Source organism: Dendropsophus ebraccatus, chromosome 4 (genome assembly GCF_027789765.1).
Source record: "Dendropsophus ebraccatus isolate aDenEbr1 chromosome 4, aDenEbr1.pat, whole genome shotgun sequence".
Taxonomy (NCBI): domain Eukaryota; kingdom Metazoa; phylum Chordata; class Amphibia; order Anura; family Hylidae; genus Dendropsophus; species Dendropsophus ebraccatus.
The window spans coordinates 60,729,155-60,737,325 of record NC_091457.1 but is presented as its reverse complement, the minus strand read 5'-3'; positions in this window follow the sequence as shown (position 1 = coordinate 60,737,325).

The following is an 8,171-nucleotide window of genomic DNA, read 5'->3' as shown; positions in this document are numbered from 1 at the left end:
TCTTTTCTGACTTCGGCCGTTCCATGACCCGGCCGCATTACGGAATGGCTGGTTTCTTACTATGTGGGAACAGGGCCTTAGTATGTAGGCAGAAGTAGGCAGAAAAACAAGAATCAGGCTCAGAAAGTGTGAATATAAGGCTGACCAGGTATGAATATATTGCTCAGAGGGTTGTGAATAGGTTAAAGAAGAGCGAATTAGGATTACTGTGTAAATATGAGGTGAAGTGGTGGAAATCAGGCTCAGAAGGATGGAAATATGAGGCTAAGAGGGTGGGATAATAAGGCTCAGGGGGCTGGGGAAATGAGAAGGATTAAATCAGGCTCAGAGTGTGAGTATAAGGGTGCGTGCACACTACGGAATATGCGCGATAAGGCCGCTGCGGATTCCGTCGATGGCCCCTGCTCATGGCAGCAAGCATCTCCGTTCATGCCTTAAACACCATTTTATGGCCGGGCGGATTCCGCCGTCCGCCAAAAGAATTGACATGTCAATTCTTTTGACGGACGGCAGATTCCGTCTGTGCCTAGAATGGAGTCTATGGCACAGGTGGAGATGCGCACACCAGCGACGGAATCCACAGCAGCCTTTACACGCGTATTCTGTAGTGTGCATGCACCCTAAGGCTGAAAGGGGAGGAATCAGGCTCAAGGGGTATAAGTATTAGACTAGGGGGCATAATTCAGACCTGGGGTGTGAATATAAGGCTTAGGGGATGTGAAGCAGGTGAACAGCCATAAGACAAATCAGGGAAAACCTTTAATCTTCAGATGTTTTAGGGTACAACAATACATAATTATATATACACCATTTTCTTCTTAAAACCCTGTGGTGTTTACTCTAACCTAATTCTTAAATGTAAATGAAGAAAGTCTTGACGAGAAATGCGTTGTCTACAGACACCTCAGAAGATGTGTTACAGCTTACTGGAGTGAAATAGCCCGTAATACAGTATAGCCTGATCAATAAGGGCCTATAATATTGTCTTTCAGAGGAGAACAGCACTTGTTGTACCAATAACATTTTTTTCCTCGCTGTCATTAATCTCTATTAAAAATGAGAAGCGTGGCATGCTTTTAGTTCAGTAATAAACCTATAGTGAGTTATTATATTGATGTTGTTTTCTGTTGAGCTCTTACAGTGCTGGGTATTGATTAGAACTGAATTAACACAAAGCGTCTACAGAGCAGATAGCAAATATGTGTAGGATTGATTTGCATTCCCCTTGCCTGGTTTTACTTGTAGGAGAAACAACACATCCTTCACTTTACTTCATGCAGCTGCATTCATTCACGCCCGACCGCTTTGGAAGAAATCGCACCTTTAAATATCACGTTCACAAATAGTTTGTAGATCATATTATTATCACTCCTGTTATTGTTATTATGGTCTACAACAAAAGACCTGACAAACTACTCAATTGAATTCATTACCTCCTGTCTACCAAATGTATCGATTTCTCCTTTGCGGTTACATAATACAATTTTAAGTCCGTCACAGTTTAATCAGGCATCTTCCGATGATATTACAAGCGATATACAGCAGTTATCCAAGTAAATATTATAGATTACTCAGCTTACAACTGTCCAGCTTCTCTTCGCCCAGCGTGGGACTGAATGGAGGCATCCAACTATGCAGTGCTTTGAGTATATAAGATCAAAGTATCCTTAAAGAACAATAGCAGACACACTTATCCTGTACACTGAGGGCCACACACAGAAACACCTGCAGGGCAATAAAATTTGCAGAGAAAGTTTCCCAGAGGTGGCTGCTGGCAGGTGCTTCTCATGGAAATGAGCAGGATGAAGAGCTTGGAGAGTTTGTGTGTTAATTGTGAGTAATGGGAAGGACAAAATATCATTCCCAGTTACTTATAAATGGAGGCATTAAAGGCACAGGAAGTTCACAGTTCAGCTTATAACATGATCTGCTAATTCCATTTTTGCATATGTATACACATGCCCTGGGAGGCTGGTAGATGTAATGTACAGTATGTAACATAAAGCAGGCACCATGAGGACAGGGATTTTCCTGGACTTCCTGTTGGTAATCCAAATGGAATCACACAGTACACTTCTCTCTAAAAATGGATAACTGGAAGCAATAGAAAATAATAATGTATTTAGTTTACAGCTGTACAAAGCTTGCCATTAAAGATGAGCAAACCAGCTATGGCTGTATCCATGTTTTTCAGGAATTTTCCAGGCATCCCAGGGCAGTATCCTCCCTCTAGAGCCTGCCTGCCCCTCTGATGGATACAAACGCAGAGCTCAGAAGCAAAACTATTCTGGTTCACTCATCTCTTCTTGTTATCACAATTTAAATTCCATTTTTGGAATTCGGAAAGACTCCCATGCAAACACAGGGAGAATATGCATATAGATATTGCATTTATAAAAATTAAATCCAGGGTCCCAGTGCTGCAAGGTAACAACCAGTCATTGTGAACCATTTTATAAAGTGTATATATATATATATATATATATATATATATATATATAGCTAATGGGTTTTGTTTTAAAGTCATATTATGTCAAATATAAATTATGCCGTGAAATATGAATTACCTGGATAGTCAAAGGACATTTACATACAGTATATGTAATTGACAAAGCCTCCAAAACACAGTGGGGGGAATTTACTAAAACTAGTTCTTAAAACAAACTTAGACAGACTTCAAATGCATGAAATTTATTACAGTGGCTTAGGCTGATTGATAAAAATGAAGAATCTGTAGACTGTCTAGTCTAAAGATGCCCATACACCATTAAGGACTGTTGGCCAAATGTTCGATTGGCTGACGGTTTTCTCTCCTGTCCTCCCCATACACTAAAATGTTCAGCACATCCAAATGTTTATGTGCTAAAGGAAGGGGTAAGCTGCAGCCAGACAGCTATGGTACAGACTTATGCCTCCAAGATCAAAAAGGTTGGGCTGTAAAAATTCACACATGATTTCAGTGAAGAGTAGGGAGGCCCCCATATCCCTTATACTGATAACAGCTGGGTTTATATCAATTAATACCAAATTTTAACTTCAGACAAAGGTATTGTACCAAAATTCTGGAACATGGCATGGCATTTTAGGCTATGGCCCCTTTCCACCCAAGCTACTCCCCTTTTTTAGTAAACTGTACCCCCTTATCAAGCAAAGCACATTCTCCTATTCTTTTTGGCCTAGTGTACCAGAATTTTGGAGCATTTTGAGCTGCCCTAACCCCCCCCCCCCCCTAGAGGCGCTCAGCCGAGCACCTATCACCTGTCCAGCCCACGACACCCGCCCCCCTTCCCGGCCCACGTTTAGCTGAGCGCTCAACACCTGCCCAGTAAGTCAATGCTGCCACCCGCATCTTCTCCCTTAGCAGGGCATGGACGCAATCTGTTCCTCCACCAGGTGCAGTGATAATGACATCATTGCACCTGCTGGAGGATCTGTTCTGCTCCTCACATGCTGGAGAAGAAAGAAGATAAGAAAATAGAGGTACCGCTTCATGCCAGGATTAGGTGAGTATAATCGCTTCTTTTTGAGTGTTGGGCAATGCAGGAGGATATTATTATCATGAGTGCATCAGGGGGCATTATTACTACGGGTACAGAGCACAGGAGGGATTACTATGGGGGCAGTGCACAAGGGGACATCACTACTATAGGGACAGAGCACAGGGGGGCATTACTATGGGTGCAGTACACAAGAGGACATTACTACTACAAGAAATCATCATGGTGGTCTGGGTCAAATGAAGGGAATAATAGGCTCTGCCTTCTTGACACTCTTCACATACAAAATAAAAATAATAATAATGAAAATGAAAATAAAAACACAGACACCAGCAACAAATGTATATTCTAAATGCTTTCATTGATATCTATCCATTAGTGCTACCAGCTCAGTAGGTGATTAGGGGGGTCACAGATTCACATTAAAAGGCTGTAATTGTACTATTTAAAATAATTACTAAGCCATTCGCACAATCTGTGATGTACAAGGTGATACTTCTATGCCATGTTACATGATTTACATCACAATTCCAAGAACAAATAGGTCATAAATGAATATTGATACCCCTATCAATGTACATTACTATACAAGCCATATGATTAATATGTTTTAGAATATTCTTGCAATAACATAATTAAATTCTACTGAAATTAATTGTGGATATGATTTAAACACATTAAGAAACCTAGGGTGGAAAATATGAGACTCACAAAATTGTCATGCATACTACACCCTCACTATGCTGGGACAGTATGACCGCTTTTTGACTGCTGGACCAACACCTTGTCAGGTATTTTTCAGTAATTAGCTATAATAATTGGAGATGGGGAGGTATTCCGAGACACATCTAACTGTTTGATTATATGTCTCTGGTTCACCTAGGTGATTACTCAACCTGTCAGCAATTTATTGCTTTGTATACTGACCAATACTGAGGATTAATGCTTAATTAACAAAGAAAATGAGAATTTAGGATCTACAGATCACCGCCGGGAAGATGTATCCTGGTGGCTTGTCACAGACTAAATACACCATTTACAGAGATTTGATATAAAAAGCAATGCCCCATCCTGAAATGTGATTTTGCATATTTATTAGATAAGAATCTCTACAGGTTACATCTAGGGGTCCTTTTAGATGGCTCGATATGGGGTCATCTATAGAGGCAAATCAGCGAGATCAGCACTTTTTAGCAGAACCTTTATATGGCACAAACAATCCCTGTATCCTTCCTATGTGATCAACCAATGAGTGGGCATTTTCCTGCCCCTCAGCTGATCTCTGACACCCTTACATGGGCTGATTATCGGCCGAATGAGCGTTGCTAGTAACGCTTGTTGTCTATATTCAGCCCTAAGTGTAGATCACTCCCTAAATCAGGGGTGGGGAACCTTTTCCATGTCGAGGGCCAGTCGGGCATTAATAAAAATCATTTAAGGGCCGCATACTGTGCGCAGCAGTTTGTAGCATGGGTTAGCAGCACCTGGGGCAAGGCAAAGTATTGTTCCCCTAATGCTCCTGCTATTGTAGTTAATGATGTTAACCCCCAGTGATGCCCCTGGTCGCTGATATTCACCCAGTGATGCCCCTGGTAGCTCTAGTTAACCCCTTATTGATGCTATTGGTAGCTCTAGTTAACCCCTTATTGATGCCCCTGGTAGCTCTAGTGAACCCCCCAGTCATGCCCCTGGTAGCTCTAGTTAACCCCCCAGTCATGCCCCTGGTAGCTCTAGTTAACCCCCCAGTCATGCCCTGGTAGCTCTAGTTAACCCCCCAGTCATGCACCCCGTAGCTTTAGTTAATTCCCCCCCAGTCATGCACCTGGTAGCTTTTGTTAATTCCCCCCCAGTCATGCACCTGGTAGCTCTAGTTAACCGCCCCCCCCCCCCTCCACAGTCATGCCCCTAGTGGCTCTTGTTAACCCCCCCCCCCCCAGTCATCCCCCTGGTAGCTCTAGTTAACCCCCCAGTCATGCCCCGGGTGGCTCTAGTTACCCCCCCCCCCCCAGTCCTGCCCCTGGTGGCTCTAGTTAACCCCCAGTGTCTGTCTCAAATAAAAAAAATAAACATCCCACTCACCTTTCCTCCGCTCCCACGCTGCCCAGGTCCTCTTCTCTCCCCTCTAGCCTATGCCCGTCCTCTCCTGCATTACGCGTGGCCCGCAAGAGAAGGAAGACGTGCGTCACTCTGGTGGGAAAGGGGATGGCACTCACACCATCCTCCTGTGTCTGGAAGCGTCACAGACACAGGAAGAGGCTGTGTATGCCGGCTCCTGCCCCACCAGAGCGGCACACATCACAGGAGAGCCGCGGGCCGCATCAGGAGGTCTTAGGGGCCGGATGAGGCCTGCGGGCCCAAAGTTTCCCACCCCTGCCCTAAATGTAGGCCCTTAAAAAGAATCCAGAGAAACATCATAAACAGAGTACTAATTCGGCACAAATTGAATTTGATCCATATTTCACAAAACATTTAGGGGCAGATGCTTCAAGGTCTGAACCTAGTGCAGCTTTTTACGTTTTGCATCCCATTCACCATGTGGGCGGAGAGAGGGGATGGCATTGTGCTCGGGGAAAGTCCCTGCTCCTGTCATTGCAAGTCATTTTCCCCCAAGTTGTGATGACATCCTGCCCCAGTCACTGACTGGCTGGGTAACCAGTCCATTAGCCGGGTTGTGATGTGGACACTCTGGAGATTCCTGAGCCCGGCAGGGGTCCTGTGGCCGCTCCTACCGCTCACTACGGGCACGGAGAGAGGTGAGTTGTTACTTGAAATGAATTTCCCCCCAGAAGGCTGCCCGCTTTTCTCCTTTAAGTAGGTATATACTCAAAAGTAGGCATGAATTGGTTTCCCCATTAAGAAGGTATGTCCCCCGGTAGGTGGTATGTCCCCCAGGTTGGTACCCGCTTTAGTGAGCATTTATGACCTCAAGTAAATAGCCTTTTGTTTCATATCTGTGATTTAGGTATTTTCCCAAAGTAGAAGTAAATGAAAAAAAAAAAAAAAAAAATAATAATAATAATAATAATCTGGGTACCCGTCTATTAAATCTCATATTATCTATCTATCTATCTATCTATCTATCTATCTATCTATCTATCTATCATCATCTATCTAATATCATCTATCCCTTAACTACTTCATTTGTCATACCATTTTTTTTTAATAAGGGTTAACACACAATAATATTTTTTCTGCCCTTTTTTTTTTACTTATCCGCTACCAATGTTAAGAAGAAGAAATGCAGAAAACACAAGGGCTAAATGTCAGTGACCTATTATTTAAGCAGTGCGTGCCTTTAAGTACTGTATCATTTCATGTACAATAACCTCCTTTATTCTTTAGATAGAAGCATTGTGGGGAAAGCTGTAATTAGATATTCGGAATATTTAAAAGATCTTTTAACACAGTCACAAAAAAAACTGTGCTTCAATATGACGCATTCAGAATTGTGATTCTTTATTAATTCTTTGTCCTCATATATTAACTACTTCATTGACTTAGGAAGGAGTCTGTTCCCATCTCTGACATGTAATAGATGTTCAAAGAATTGCATCATTTTAAGGTAAAACAAATGGTAAACCTTTATATAACTTGATGTGTTTGTAATAAAAAAAAAAAAAAAAAATTCTATGCAACAATTATCTTTTAGTACCAGGGCCCATGCCCATAGCTTTGTGACTCCTGTTTTTTATATATAAATATATTTTTTATATGTGAATTCAGCTGCGCTACATCTGTTCATCCAGATTGTCAGACCCAAATATTTTTAATAAAATTATTTTAATCATGGCCTTTAATCGCAGCAGATCAGATCTAAATAACTGAACACAGCATCAAATCTGCTGAAGATCTGTTGCGTATCTGCAGCGTATACGGTGTGTGTGTTTGTACCCTAAACATGCTAAAAAGTAAAAGAAACAATCTAATGTTTTATTCTTTGCACATTAAAAAAGTTATACAATTTACCAATCCCTCCCATTTTTACAGACCTCTGCTTGCTGTCATTCAGTAGGATCCATGACTATTTCCTCCCATGGGATGATAATCTGCCCTGGTGGTGACATACTAGCATTACTCCTTGCAGATAACTATAATGAATAAATCACTCTTTGTAGGCATTCTGTTCTGAGCTTTCACTACTGTAAATGTCATAAATGTTTTCATATAAGCCATGTGAAAGCTCCTACTGTTCAGTAGATAAATGGTTGTATTTCCTTTGGTGTCTTTTTATCTGTTCCATAATCCTCTTTATAACATCAGTTCCATCACCTTTCAGAATAGCTCTCCTCTCCTACAATTGGTACTGGCTTTCTCCTTAATCCTGTAGGATTTCTGTGTTCATGCGAGGTCAAGTGACTTCCACTACAGTAACTTGAGACATCTTAAGTGTTTTCAGAGAAACCCAGTCATCTCAAGCTGAGAAGAAAATAACTGTGACATAATATTTTGAGAGCAGGTATTAATGGTATTTAGTACAGGCAGATTTACAGAAGAAAACAAACATTATGGATTTTTTTTTGTCTAAAGTTTACCTGGTATAGATCTCCACATACACATAGTATAATCTCTAAAAGGATTTAAAGGGCTTTTCTGATTTTTCAATGGTTTTATATAGCGAACATTTTAAATTTTTTACATGTATTCAATTTTACATTACAAAAATAACACCCTAAA